Source organism: Pristiophorus japonicus, chromosome 15 (assembly GCF_044704955.1).
Source record: "Pristiophorus japonicus isolate sPriJap1 chromosome 15, sPriJap1.hap1, whole genome shotgun sequence".
In the NCBI taxonomy this organism is placed as follows: Eukaryota; Metazoa; Chordata; class Chondrichthyes; family Pristiophoridae; genus Pristiophorus; species Pristiophorus japonicus.
Window position 1 is genome coordinate 156,200,576 of NC_091991.1, and position 15,758 is coordinate 156,216,333.

Here is a 15,758-nt window from a genome sequence, read left to right on the forward strand (position 1 = left end):
CAAAAGACCCAAAAATGATCGAAGTTCATTGACATTCTTGGGAGTGGGTACTTTTCTGATTACATCCAGCTTTCCCTTGGTTGGATGTCATCGTAGGCAGTCCCTCGGAATTGAGGAAGATTTGCTTTCACTCCCAAAGTGAGTCCTTTGGTGGCTGAACAGTCCAATACGAGAGCCACCGACCCTGTCACAGGTGAGACAGAAATTCGTCGGGGGAAGGGGTGGGTGGGACTGGTTTGCCGCACGCTCCTTCAGCTGCCTGCGCCTGACCTCTTCACACTCTCAGCGTTGAGATTTGAAGAGCTCAACGCCCTCCCGGATGCACTTTCTCCACCTAAGGCGGTCTTCGGTCAGGGACTCCCAGGAGTCAATGGTGATGTCGTACTTTACCAGGGAGGGTTTGAGGGTGTCCTAGTAACATTTCTGCTGCCCACCTTTGACTCGTTTGCCGTGAAGGAGCTCCACATAGAGCAATTGCTTAGGGAGTCTCGTGTCTGGCATGCGAACTATATGGCCTGCCCAGCGAAGCTGATCATGTGTGGTCAGTGCTTCAATGCTGGGGATGTTAGCATGGGCAAGGACACTGATGTTGGTGCGCCTGTTCTCCCAGGGGATTTGTAGGATCTTGCGGAGACAGCGTTGATGATATATATCCAGCGACCTGAGGTGTCTTCTGTACATCATCCATGCCTCTGATCCATACAAGAGGGTGGGTATTACTACAGCCCTGTAGACCATGAGCTTGGTGATAGATTTGAGGGCCTGGTCTTCAAACACTCTTTTCCTCAGGCGGCCGAAGGCTGCACTGGCGCACTGGAGGCGATATTGACGCTCCGTATCAATGTCTGCCTTTGTTGATCAGAGACTCCCGAGGTATGGGAAGTGGTCCACGTTGTCGAGGGCCGCGCCGTGAATCTTGATGGCGGGGTGGGGTGGGGGGTGGGGTGCAGTGCTGCGGAGCGAGGACAGGCTTTGTCTTACGGATGCTAAGCGTAAGTCCAATGCTTTCAAATACCTCGGTGAATATATCAACGATATCCTGGAGTTCAGCCTCAGAATTGAGCAGACACAGGCGTCGTCCATGTACTGTAGCTCAACGACAGAGTTTGGGGTGATCTTGGACCTGGCCTGGAGACGGCGTAGGTTACAGTTTCCCACTGGTTCTGTAGTTTAGTTCCATTCCAGCGGGGAGCTTGTTGACTGTGAGGTGGAGCATGGCAACGAAGAAGATTGGGAAGAGGGTTGGAGCGATGACACAGCCCTGTTTGACCTCGGTCTGGACATAGATTGGGTCTGTAATGTATCTGCTGATGAGGATCACGGCCTGCATGCCGTCATGGAGCAGGCGAAACATATTGACATACATTTGGGGGCATCCAAAACGGAGGAGGACGCTCCATAAGCCCTCACGGTTGACGGCGTCAAAGACCTTTGTAAGATCGAAAAAGGCCATGTATAAGGGCTGGCGCTGCTCCCTCATGTTTCCGGCAGCCGTCGCGCTGCAAAGATCATGTCCGTTGTGCCCCGTAGGGGACGAAATCCGCACTGTGATTGCGGGAGGAGTTCCTCGGCCACAGGGAGAAGACGGTTGAGAAGAAATCTAGCGACAACTTTCCCAGTGGCTGATAGCAGGGAGATTCCCCTGTAGTTGCCGCAGTCGGACTTGTCTCCCTTTTTAAAGATGGTCACGGTCACTGCATCTCTGAGCTCTCCCGGCATGTTGCTGTTGGAATTGTCCACAAGGGTCCTGATGTTCCAGGTCCAGAACTTCATATTAATGCGTGAGTTCTTTTAACGTAGGGTGGCTGCTGTACACCGGCAACCACATGGGCTTAGCAGAGCAAGGTCTTGGTCCAGTGGCATGGGGGGTCCAAGACGACTGGAGACCAGGCACTGCTGTATCAGCCTAATTGCCTACGGTGAGGTGTTGGCCGCAAGCTCGGCGCCAAATAGCGCCATTGATGGTAGATGGCCCGAGACTTGGTTGGGGGGCAGGCATTGGGAAGGTCAGCTGTCCGCTGGGGTTCCGAGGGATGTTTTAGAAAGTCTCTTCCAAAGTTATTTAAAAATTTCCCCAAAGGTTTCCAAGTTGTTTTAAAAGTTTAAGAGTTTAAAAGTATTTCCAAATTATTTTTTAAAAAATCTTTGTGTACTCTGTACCCTAAGTACTCCACTGAATTTTGAAATAACTCACACTTGCGAGCAGACACTCGTACTCTGCTTCTCTAGCCCTTTGAGGACTTCATTCAATATGTTATGATGAATTTGCCTATTTGGTGCTGAAATTAGTATGTCATCTAAATAACATACTACCCCCTCAATACCTGGCAAAATCTGGTTCATCACCCCTTGAAATATGGCGGGGGTGGAAGACACTCCAAATGGTAGCCTGTTAAATTGATATAGGCCAAGATGAGTATTTATAGTCAAGCATGACTTGGACTTCTCATCTAGTTCAAGCTGTAAGTAGGCATTCGTAAGATCCAACTTTGAGAAGATCTGACCACCTGTCAGTGCTGTGAACAAATCTTCTATATTCAGCAATGTATTGGGGACATTACCCTCTAGAACCTGGTTTACGATTACTTTATAATCACCGCACAATCTTACCTTCCCATCAGACTTGGGTACAACAACAATGGGTGTAGTCCAATTACATCGATCTTTAGAAATAATGTTCTCAGTCTCTAGTCTTTTGAGTACTTGCTCAACTTTCTCCTTGAGTGCATATGGTACGGAACGTGGCTTGCAGTAAACCGATCTAGCCTCCTTCTGTACCCTGACACTCGCCTTGAAGCTTTGGATCGGACTGCCTCTTTCACAGAACACAGAACACCTTTGGATACTTCTTGATGACATCATCCTTTGATGCAAATCTCGTTTCAACATGAAAAATCTCACTCCAATCCAGCTTCAGTGATCCCAACCAATTTATTCCTAGTAAGGCAGGCTTGTCTCCTGCCACTAATATTGGAGGCAAGCTCTGAAATTGATCCTTGTACTTCACCGGTACGGTGATACGACCTACCACAGGAATGTTCTCTCCCGAGTGGCCTCACAGCTCTATCTTGTATTTCTCCAATGAGAAATCACGCAATTTACCGAGGTATAGCGACTCTGGTACGACACTCAAGGATGCACCAGTGTTGATTTCCATGGGTATCTTGATTCCTGCAACATCTGTGTGGATTATGATACTTTTCGATTCGTTGTTAGTTAACCTCATGCTCCTGATGATGTTTAGCTCTAACATCTCCTCGTCCTGTTGTTTTTTTTCCATGCTATGTAGTCTTTGGGGATTTCTACTTGTAGCTTTGAAAGCTGGTTTACCCTTCAGTTGGCATGCCTTCGCAAGATGCCCAATTTTCCTGCAGAAGAAACACTCTGCCTTCACATATGGACAACTTTGAGCAATGTGTTGTCCTAGGCACTGATAACAGGACTTCAATGCTCTGTTACCATTGCCACTTTCTAAGACTTTGGGGCCCAATCGCCTTTTACTTTTAACCTGCAGACGATTCACCTCTGTTGTCTGACAACTGAAAATAGTATGAAGTTCTTGGGAATATTGGTCGGCCATGTTCATTGACATAGCTGTCTGACAAGCTAAATCAAAAATCAAGTTAGGCGTTGTCAATAACTTTCTTCTGATCGCATCATTTTTCATCCCACAAACAAAGCGGTCACTGAAAGTTTCCGAAATTACAGTTTTTTTTAATGCTACAATGTACTCACCGATATTTTCTTCGGTTAACTGATCTCTTATTCTGAAACGATAATTTTCAGCAATTTCCAAGGGCTTGGGGCTGTAGTGCTGAATTTGCTAAAGAGTTGTGTCTTTGGCTTGTCAGGCACAAGCAAATTTTTCAAGGTTTCATACACCTAGGGCCCGCTTCAGTTAAGAAAATAGCCCTTTGTCGTTCCAACACCACCCAGTTATGGTTTTCATCATCGGGGACTTCGATGATATTATTTGCGGTGAAAAACATCTCTAGCCGCTCCACATAGAAACATAGAAAATAGGTGCAGGAGTAGGCCATTCGGCCCTTCGAGCCTGCACCACCATTCAATAAGATCATGGTTGATATTTACCTCAGTACCTCTTTCCTGCTTTCTCTCCATACCCCTTGATCACTTTAGCCATAAGGGCCATATCTAACTCCCTCTTGAATATATCCAACGAACTGGCATCAACAACTCTCTGCGGTAGGGAATTCCACAGGTTCACAACTCTCGGTGAATGAAGAAGTTTCTCCTCATCTCAGTCCTAAATGGCTTACCTCTTATCCTTAAATTGTGTCCCCTGTTTCTGAACTTCCCCAACATCGGAAACATTCTTCCCGCATCTAACCTGTCCAGTCCCGTCAGAATTTTATATGTTTCTGAGATCCCCTCTCATCCTTCTAAACTCCAGTGAATAAAAGCCCAGTCAATCCAGCCTCTCCTCATATGTCAGTCCAGCCATCCCGGGAATCAGTCTGGTGAACCTTCGCTGCACTCCCTCAATAGCAAGAACGTCCTTCCTCAGACTAGGAGACTAAAACTGAACACAGTATTCCAGTTGAGGCCTCACCAAGGCCCTATACAACTGCAATAAGACCTCCCTGCTCCTATACTCAAAACCCCTCGCTATGAAGGCAAACATACCATTTGCCTTCTTCACCGCCTATTGTACCTGCATGCCAACTTTCAATGAGTGATGTACCGTGACACCCAGGTCTCGTTGCACCTCCCCTTTTCCTAATCTGCCACCATTCAGATAATATTCTGCCATCGTGTTTTTGCCCCCAAAGTGGATAACCTCACATTTATCCACATTACACTGCATCTGCCATGCATTTGCCCACTCACCTAACCTGTCCAAGTCACCCTACAGCCTCTTAGCATCCTCCTCACAGCTCACACCGCCACCCAGTTTAGTGTCATCTGCAAACTTGGAGATATTACACTCAATTCCTTCATCCAAATCATTAATGTATATTGTAAATATATATATATGTATATTGTAAATACGCTCTGAAACTTTCATGGTCACGTTGAATAGGGCATTTGAAATTCCCCCAAATATCCTATTACCCCCATAGGCACGGCCATCTGGACTCTGGCAGTTCAAACAAGTGTGCTTGGAAATTACCTCGGATTTGTAGCTGTTATTCAAAACCGAGAAGCTCTCAAAATATCCCTGTCGGCTGGCTGAATCCTCCACTAACAAAAATTGCAGCTTTGTTTTATCCGCTCAATTCCATCTTCGCTGCCAATGTGATATTTTCAGGGAGCTCACAGCACACACAACCGTAAGATGGCAGAATCTTCCAGAAGTCACCAGTCAGGTGACCTGGTCCCTTTTATTATAAACAGCACTGGCTACAGTGCCATAGGAGTCCACAATGTGGAGCGACAGACATTACAGGAGGACATACAACTTAGCCTAAAATTGTCTTCACCAGACATTCACACCCGAGGATGGGCCACTGATTAGCAACCAGGCATTATAGTTTTGGCTGAACTCTCCAATCTGAATGAGAGGTCCTGTAACACATTTAACACTATAACTGATACTCCAACTGATCACGGATTGATGATTGAAGCTGGGACCTTCTTGGTTTCTATGGTCCGGTCCAACATCGGGAGGTGCATTTACCCATTAAATCATTAAGGGAGTTAGGCTTTTTGAAAATACTTAAGCATTAGTACTTAAATAGTTAAGAATTGCCCTCCCCAATAAAACACAGTTAACAATGATATTAGTAAAAGTAATTATGGACTTGGGAACCGTTAAAACTTGACATGAATCTCAAGCAGGAATCCTCGATGATTTTTTTCCTTTGTTATCTGCTGCTGCTGCCTTTCCCTAATGCCCCACTGATTTCTTCAGTGTCTCTATAACCAACCAATTACCTCTGTGTAAGTGGGACAGTTTGGCAGTTGATATCAGGAGGCTGAAATTGCACTCCGCCCGAAACGGGGCACATCTACCGATTTCAAACGGACAATCCGGAGAAATTCAGGTCTTTGTGGGTTTTTTTGGAGCGGGGCGGAAGTGCGGTCGGTCCGGAATGGCCGACGCTCTAAGTCATCAGTGCCATGCTGATGATGTCGTCATGCTGGCATGTCACAACATCCCTCCCCTTCAGTTAAAGGGGAGAGCCGCTGCGGACTCTGCAGCCACTTTAGTGGCAAAGACTGGACCACCAGGGAGAGTTTTGGCTGGGCCAGCAGCCTGGCAACCAAGAGTGGATGCCAGCCTATTTGTTGGTGGCCCGGCTGAACCCATGGGCATAACTGTTGGTCTGACCTGGCAGTCGGCCGACAAAATATAAAATGGAGTCGCCAGCAGCGCCACCTCCCCTTTAAGGACGGCCACGCCGCCCAGCCACGCATAGAGTACCAACAGAAAAAGCGGTCAGTGGCACTGACCGGCGGGGCAATTCCGCATGGGGCAATTTCCCGCGGGGCCATTTCGGAAAGGGGGTCTCTGTCGCTTGGTAAGGGGTTGGTGCATGCACGATGCGGTGGGAAAACGGGCGGGGCGTTCCCGTACACTGCTCCAAAACTAAAGGAGGGCAATATACAACATGGCGGCCCCTCTGCAGCAACTCGGCGGCCGGTCCGCACCGACCCATGACTGCCACCTTTCAGGCGGCCACGGGACTTGTAGAAAGAGGCAATTTCATCCCCCAGCTCTCTCTAGCACCGTGGGAAGTACTTGCCATCCCAGTGCTGTGCCCACTTTCCTTTTGCCTTCATTTATTTTAATGTGGTCATTCGATCTGTTTTGGAGGAGTCTAGTGATGTGTATTTTCTAATGCAAATGACATTTCTTCGCTAATTTTAATTTTCCCTATGCAGTACCAAGAAAAAGGCTACCTTAACTTAACAATATTTCCTGTTGTGAAAACGGAGGATACAATGTGAAGAGCTTTGAGCTACAGGAGGAAAAGTGCATTATAACAGATACAGGTTCACAATTTTCCCCACTATTGCACTCGGGATAAGTCACACCTAATTGTATGAGACTCAGCACCGGTCAGGATTGGCTGATATTGGTGGAAATGAGGAGTTACTGACCGAGAGAACTCCCTGATCTTCCACTTGAAGGTCCAAATGTTTTTTAAAGTTCTTTTTTGCCTACTTGATTCTGGCTTCTTGTGAACAAGGATGACATTTTCTAAGGGCATAGCAACAACTTGCATTTATATAGTGCCTTTAACGCAGTAAAGCATACATTTACTTCTGTGCATGGGGCCTTTTGCCTCCTGCTGCAAATATTGAATTCCTCATTACCAGTCTCTCCTGTATGCAAACCCTTACAATCAAGAATTTATCTCCATGGCCCAATATATAGTAACACCACAGCATGACCAGGGTAGTGATAGTGAAACCCTGCATTATGTGCACTGGTTAATGTAATCTCTTATCTTCTGGAAGGTAGAATGACAATGACTAGTGAGACAAGACATTTAAATATAATCTGTGACTGAGCAGGATAATATTTGCAGTGAATTTTTTAATCTATTTCAAAATGTTTCTCATAATATTGAAAATAAGAAAGCACACCACACGATTTCCTGTAATACACTTCTCTGATTAGTCATTTTTCTGGAGCCAATCAATACTAAAGTGAAGCAGGGAGCGCTCACTCTCTGTGACTAACTTCCTTACCAAGTCTCTGCAGACCCTCCAAGTGCGTCTTTGCTTAGCTGGAGAGGAAGCCAAAGACTTGAGCTATGACCCATCTCCAGCTCTTTGTGAGGGCCAGCCAGTCAAGCTGCCAGTTAAACCTGTCACGGTTAGATCTGCTAGGTCTTGCCTTTGAACAGCCATCCCCTGCTGAGCTCATGTGAATGAAGCCATTCCAAGATACTATGATGAATGTCTACCCAAATATTTTTAAATTAACCTCCATGTCTAAGGTTGATGTGGTGTGTGGGAGTACCATTTTGAAGTTTCAAATGCATCATGTGACATATGGAAATGGAATTCAACCCAGAGAAGTATAAGGTAATGCATTTGGGGAGGGCTAACAAGGCAAGGCAATACACAATAATTGGGAGGATACTAAGAAGTGTAGAGGAACAGAGCGATCTTCGAGTTCATGTCCATAAATCCCTGGAGGTAGCAGGCCAGGTAGATAAGGTGGTGAAGAAGGCATACGTGATACTTTCCTTAATTATCCGAGGCATACAATATATGAGCAGGGAGGGTATGCTACATATGTATAAAACACTAGTTAGGTCACAGCTAGAGTACTGCATGCAGTTCTGGTCACCACATTACAGGAAAGATGTGATTGCACTAGAGAGGCTACAGAGGAAATTTACGAGGATGTTGCCTGGACTGGAGAATTTTAGCTATGAAGGAAGATTGGATAGATTGGGGTTGTTTTCTTTGGAACAGAGGAGGCTGAGGGGAGATTTAATTGAAGTGTATAAAATTATGAGGGGCCTAGATAGAGTGGATAGGAAGGACCTATTTCCCTTGGCAAAACATAGAAGCATAGAAAATAGGTGCAGGAGCAGGCCCTTCGAGCCTGCACCACCATTTAATAAGATCATGGCTGATCATTCCCTCAATAGCCCATTCCTGCTTTCTCTCCATAACCCTTGATCCCTTTAGCCATAAGGGCCATATCTAACTCCCTCTTGAATATATCCAATGAACTGGCATCAACAATTCTCGCAGCAGGGAATTCCACAGGTTAACAACTCTCTGAGTGAAGACGTTTCTCCTCATCTCGATCCTAAATGGCTTACCCCTTATCTTTAGACTATGTCCCCTGGTTCTGGACATCCCCAACATCGGAAACATTTTTCCTGCATCTAACCTGTCCAGTCCCGTCAGAATTTTATGTTTCTATGAGATCCCCTCTCATCCTTCTAAACTCCAGTGAATACAGGCCCAGTCAATCCAGTCTCTCCTCATATGTCAGTCCTGCCACCCCGGGAATCAGTCTGGTGACGTTCGCTGCACTCCCTCAATAGCAAGAACGTCCTTCCTCAGATTAGGAGACCAAAACTGAACACAATATTCTAGGTGAGGCCTCACTAAGGCCCTGTACAACTGCAGTAAGATCTCCCTGCTCCTATACTCAAATCCCCTAGCTATGAAGGCCAACATACCATTTGCCTTCTTCACCGCCTGCTGTACCTGCATGCCAATTTTCAATGACTGATGTACCATGGCACCCAGGTCTCGTTGCATCTCCCCTTTTCCTAATCTGCCACCATTCAGATAATATTCTGCCATCGTGTTTTTGCCACCAAAGTGGATAACCTCATTTATACTGCATCTGCCATGCATTTGCCCACTCACCTAATCTGTCCAAGTCACCCTGCAGCCTCTTAGCATCCTCCTCACAGCTCACACCGCCACCCAGTTTAGTGTCATCTGTAAACTTAGAGATATTACACTCAATTCCTTCATCCAAATCATTAATGTATATTGTAAATAGCTGAGGTCCCAGCACTGAGCCCTGCGGCATCCCACCAGTCACTGCTTGCCATTCTGAAAAGGACCCGTTTATCCCGACTCTCTGCTTCCTGTCTGCCAACCAATTCTCTATCCACGTCAGTACATTACTCCCAATACCATATGCTTTAATTTTGCACATCAATCTCTTGTATGGGACCTTGTCAAAAGCCTTTTGAAAATCCAAATACACCACATCCACTGGTTCTCCCTTGTTCACTCTACTAGTTACATCCTCAAAAAATTCTGGAAGATTTGTCAAGCAGGATTTCCCTTTCATAAATCCATGCTGACTTGGACCGATCCCATCACTGCTTTCCAAATGTGTTGTTATTTCATCTTTAATAATTGATTCCAACATTTTACCCACTTCTGATGTCAGGCTGTAATTACCCGTTTTCTTTCTTAAAAAGTGGTATTACATTAGCTACCCTCCAGTCCATAGGAACCGATCCAGAGTTGATAGACTGTGATCACCAATGCATCCACTATTTCTAGGGCCACTTCCTTAAGTACTCTATCAGGCCCCAGAGATTTATCGGCCTTCAATCCCATCAATTTTCCTAACACAATTTCCAGTGTAGAGGGAGCTTTACTCTGTATCTAACCCCGTGCTGTACCTGCCCTGGGAGTGTTTGATGGGACAGTGTAGAGGGAGCTTTACTCTGTATCTAACCCCGTGCTGTATCTGCCCTGGGAGTGTTTGATGGGATAGTGTAGAGGGAGTTTTACTCTGTATCTAATCCATGCTGTACCTGTCCTGGAAGTGTTTGATGGGATATCTAGTGGCTGAAATGGAAATTGTTCCATTTCCCAACATAGACACCCCTCACCATGATCTTAAAAGTCCTAAAAAAGCAGAGTGATAACTATAAATTGTGGCTGAATCATGAAATATTCCTTGTGTCCTCTTTATCCTGGAGCGATGGGCATTGCCTTGAAACCTCGTGATGTTGCTGCTTCCCAGTGGAGTCTTGAATGTCCTGAAATGAAACACTTACCCTGGCTTCCTTCAGAACTATTATAGTAAATTCCGACGCTTGAAACTAATTGTAATAATTTTGCAGGTAAATGCACTGCCTGTTGTAACACTGAGCTGTACAAAGCAGGAGGGCTGCGGGGTGAGTTCCTGAGTTTGTTAATATGAGCTGCAGTGGCCATTCAGCCAGCACTACAGACTGGAGAATGAGCCAGAGATCATGCTCTTCATTGCAGTCCAGTGATGGCTGGGGTATATTCTCCTCGATCAATGTAGCACAGAAGGAAGCCATTCGGCCCATCATGCCTGTGCCGTCTCTTTGAAAGAGCGATCCAATTAGAAATGTTGAAAACTGTGGAAGGGAAATAGCAGGTAAATGAGGAATAAATGGGTTTTAAAAGGCTGAACGGTGCAGAAGGAAGGAAAGACTGAGTGAGGACAAGAGTTGCCAAAGGGCTGAGATCCTGGGAAAGAATGAATTAGAGTAGGACACGGTGCGACGAGTCTTGATTCCATCACGGTGAGGACGCGGGCAGGAGGCAGAGTGCATTGCGCAGGGGATTTGGGGCACAATAGGAACAAGGGAGGAAAGTTCAGAGGAGCACTAAGCAAAGTATGTTGACAACAACATAGTAAAAAAAAGAGGTCAATAACTAGAGGGCATAGATTTAAAGTAATTGGTAAGAGGTTTAGAGGGGATTTGAGGAGAACTGGTGGGGATCTGGAACTTACTGCTTGAATGGATGGTGAAGGCAGAAACCCTCATTGCATTTAAAAAGCACTTGGATATGTACTTAAAATGCCATAACTTAAAAGGCTGCGGCGCAAGAGCTGGAAATTGGGATTAGGCTGGATCTTTTATGGCAGGCACAAACATGGTGGGCCAAATGGCCTCCTTCTGTGCTGTAAACTTCTATAATTCTATGGCTGTTGTTTGGATTTCATCTCATGAGCTAAATTTTACTGAATAGAAACATCTGTGTGTGAATAGATTCAAACTCTCTTCTAAGTCAATTAGTTAAAAATTCTGAAATGCAACACCTGCAGATGCAAAATAAGCTGGAAAGATATCCTGGGTCATCTCCCTCACCCTGCTGAACAGCTGCTTCAGAATGACCTTGTGGCCAGGGAACAGTTCAGCTGCAGATGGTGTTTGGTCCAAAGAAGTTTGGGAAGAATAATAGAGAAATTTCGATCGTGGTTGTCCTCCAGTGAAAACGGTGATTCCCCTGCTTTCTCCCTGCTACTTTATAGCTCTTTCCTAGTTGGTCTTTGCTTCTTTTAAAGGCACTCTGGGGGATTTTGCAACTGCCGTTTATTTTTCTAGGCAAATATGAAGTCATTTCCTTTTCATGTCACTATAATAATGCAATCTGCAACAAAGGATATTTCAAAGGAGAGCTGCCCAAACATTCTTTTTTTAAATTCCTCACAAAAGTATGGTTAATTGCAAACTGGGAAGCATCTACCCCAGTTTGTATCTGATTTGCAAGAAGGAGGAATGAATCTGAACTGTGAAATATGGATTACTTACATTTTGTTCAGTGAGGATGAAGGGAAATTAACATTCAGTCTAAGGTTTTATAGATTCTGTTTAGGTTAAAGATTTTAATTTAAATTGTTCCTCCTCACAAGTGCAATGATGGGCGTGACAGACTGGGCTCAGACTGCAACGTGACAGACTGGGCTCAGACTGCAACGTGACAGACTGGGCTCAGACTGCAACGTGACAGACTGGGCTCAGACTGCAATGTGACAGACTGGGCTCAGACTCCAGATGACTATCTTCATGCAGTTATAGTTGTCATTTTTCTTTAGAAAAGATAAAATTTGAATCTGATTACCAAGTTGGGATATGGGATGGTCTGATTGAAGTTTCTAAAGCAGAAAGTAGGTGCTTGGCTTCTTCAAACCTCAATATGTGGGAGGAGGGTGGGTGATGTTCAACTGAGCCATCTACTTCAATCATCAGTTTAGAGCATTCAAGAAAATTAATTACTCAGTAATGATGCAAATACAGAGCAATAACAAAATATAAAGAGGAACCGTGAGCTGGTTATCTGAAGTAACGATACAGAATGCCACTGAGTAAATTTAGATAAGCAGTAATAACTATACAGAGTTGGGTCAGTATGATAGTCTGCACTTTAAATAATCTCAGTGGCAAACCCCCAAAGGCTTAAATTCCTTGCATGTCGCCAAAGGAAACTGTACTGTTATATTACAATCACAAGCACAGGCATGCTCACTGATGATTAGATGTGCAGCCAATTCCTGTGTTGTATTAAATTTAGTTTAAAAAAAAAGTTCAGATGTGAATTTGTAATGGCTGATCTGTAACAAAACCTAAGACTTGCTTATGCCTTCATAAAGGGAGAATGGTTCATAGTTTCTGAGCACTGTCACTCATTTCCGAGTCATGGTATCAATATAGCATGATCTTTTGCAGTACCTTGTCAAACATACAGCATAATGCTAACAACCTGGCATTTGAGGAGAGTGGGGGAATCAAAAATCAACTGTCATCTGCCTGTTTTTCACTTGAAAACCGGATGTCCGACAGTGGAAAATTGGGCAGGGAATCTCAGGTGCCCACCAGATGTGAAACAAGCAGGAGGCTGTTTGTTGGCTGTAGGACCCCATTTCAAATGTTCAGGTATAAATGGGGGAGGGACAAGTGACGGGTGTTGTGTGGCTTAAACTGTGGTCCTGAAAGGGGGCAGCTACAAAAATGATCTGGCAATTTTAAGGGAGGATTTTTGCGTGGCCCGGAGGAGAAGGAGGAATGCACACCCCCTCTAACGCCCCCCCACCCCCAATCACCACCTTTGAATGCAAACTTCTAAATTGTCTCACTCAAGGAGCCACCAGATTTTCATCCCCTCCGAATGGTGAGCTGCCCGCTCAGCAGCTCGTCCAAAGTATGCCGATGTGGCCTGAACGTAAAAATTGTTTGTGTCTCCCGTCCTCGCTTTAGGCGGGCAGTGTGGTTGCTTTGCAACAATCAACCGCCCATTTGTTCTGGCAGCCCATTTGGAGACCCACTCTAACCGTGTCAGGCAGGCCACGGGCAGCCAGTGAGTGGGATCTTTCTTCAATTCTCAACCCCATGGTCTCCCATTGCTATTTCTGTATATAGTATAACTTAACACAATCACAATCACTAAGGGGGTGGTACTTAGTAAGATAATGGGACTAAAGGCAGATAAATCCCCGGGACCCGATGGCTTGCATCCTAGGGTCTTAAGAGAGGTAGCGGCAGGTATTGTGGATGCATTGGTTGTAATTTACCAAAATTCCCTGGATTCTGGGGAGGTCCCATTTTAAAAAAGAAAAAGAGGCAGACAAAAAGCAGGAAACTATAGACCAGTTAGCCTAACATCTGTGGTTGGGAAAATGTTGGGAGTTCATTATTAAAGAAGCAGTAGCAGGACATTTGGAAAAGCAAAATTCATCATGTAGAGTCAGCATGGATTTATAAAGGGGAAGTCATGTTTGACAAATTTGTTGGAATTCTTTTGAAGATGTAACGAACAGGATGGATAAAGGGGAACCAGTTGATGTGGTGTATTTGGACTTCCAGAAGGCATTTGACAAGGTGCCAAATAAAAGGTTACTGCACAAGATAAAAGTTCACTGGGTTGGATGCGATATATTAGCATGCATAGAGGATTGGCTAACTAACAGAGAACAGAGAGTCGGGATAAATGGTTCATTCTCTGGTTGGTAACTAGCTGCAAGGATCAGTGCTTGGATCCCAACTATTTACAATCTACATTAACGACTTGGAAGAAGGGATTGAGTGTAATGTAGCCAAGTTTGCTGACGATACAAAGATGGGAGGAAAAGCAATGTGTGAGGATGGGACACAAAATCTGCAAAAGGACATAGAGAGGCTACGTGGGCGAAAATTTGGCAGATGGAGTATAATGTTGGAAAGTGTGAGGTCATACACTTTGGTAGAAAAAAAATCAAAGAGCAAGTTATTACTTAAATGGAGAAAGATTGCAAAGTGCCGCAGTACAGTGGGACCTGGGAGTACTTGTGCATGAAACACAAAAGAATAGTATGCAGGTACAGCAAGTGATCAGGAAGGCCAATGATATCTTGGCCTTTATTGCAAAGGGGATGGAGTATAAAAGCAGAGAAGTCTTGCTACAGCTATACAGGGTATTGGTGAGGCCACACCTGGAATACTGCATACAGTTTTGGTTTCCATATTTACAAAATGATATATTGCTTTGGAGGCAGTTCAGAGAAGGTTCACTAGGTTGATTCCAGGGATGAGGGGTTGACTTATGAGGAAAGGTTGAGAAGGTTGGGCCTCTACTCATTGGAATTCAGAAGAAAGAGGTGATCTTACCGAAACGCATAAGATTATGAGGGGGCTTGACAAGGTGGATGCAGAGAGGATGTTTCCACTGATGGAGACTAGAACTAGAGGGCATAATCTTAGAATGAGGGGCCACCCATTTAAAGCAGAGATGAGAAATTCTTCTCTGAGGGTTGTTAATCTGTGGAATTCGCTGCCTCAGAGAGCTGTGGAAACTGGGACATTGAATACATTTAAGACCGAAATAGACAGTTTCTTAAACGGTAAGGGGTTATGGGGAGCAGGCAGGGAAGTGGAGCTGAGTCCATGATCAGATCAGCCATGATCTTATTAAATGGCGGAGCAGGCTCGAGGGGCAGTATTTCTTATGTCCTTATGTTCCTATGAAATCAGTACAAGCTGATATGTGAAGCCATTTCTGACAGGAACTTCGCTGGTTGGTGAGAGGAGCCTCATCTATGCAATGAAGAACAAGTGCATAAAACCCTCTTTTCCCTTTATACAAGAGCATTGCAAATAGGCAGATTAATCACATCTTCCTGTTTTCCTTTCACAAAGGTGACAGTTGCTGCACCATTTGTTGCGGTTCTACAGATGTCTAAAGTGTACAGATGTCTTCAGTTGACAGGGGGGCGGGCGGTCTACTGAATAGCTAGCAGCAAGCCTGAAGATTTCTATGAGGTCAAGAGCATTCATGGTCCTCGTGGCCATAAAGAAATCATTGTGGTAAAGTTTTTGCGGCCATTTTTTGAGAGACCTCCAGCGGTCCCTTTAAGGACTTCTGGAGAGGCCACTGAATTGCTGGGACCAAGGGGCGAAGTGTGCATAGCACTCGGGGCCCACTCTCAAACCAAGTCAGACAGTCCTTGGACAGCCAGTGGGCGGGACATTTTGTTCAGTTTTCAACTGCCTGCCACCCCACTTTACAGCATGATCGAGGTGGACAGCAGTTGAAAATCACCCCAGTGTCTTCGAGGT

At 45.1% G+C, this 15,758-nt stretch overlaps 1 protein-coding gene across 7 annotated transcripts in view; it reads left to right on the top strand.

Annotated features, from left to right (window-relative positions):
• rhbdf1a (rhomboid 5 homolog 1a (Drosophila)) overlaps positions 1-15,758 on the top strand; it is a 346,823-nt gene that overhangs the window by 151,003 nt on the left and 180,062 nt on the right. Inside the window, exon 1 of one of the 7 annotated variants that reach the window (XM_070901168.1) lies at positions 6,891-6,960. The exons of the other annotated variants lie outside the window; for them this stretch is intronic. The gene's annotated coding sequence lies outside the window, so the exon portion shown is untranslated. Of the gene's footprint in view, positions 1-6,890; positions 6,961-15,758 lie in introns of those variants that run through there. 7 annotated transcript variants of the gene reach the window in all.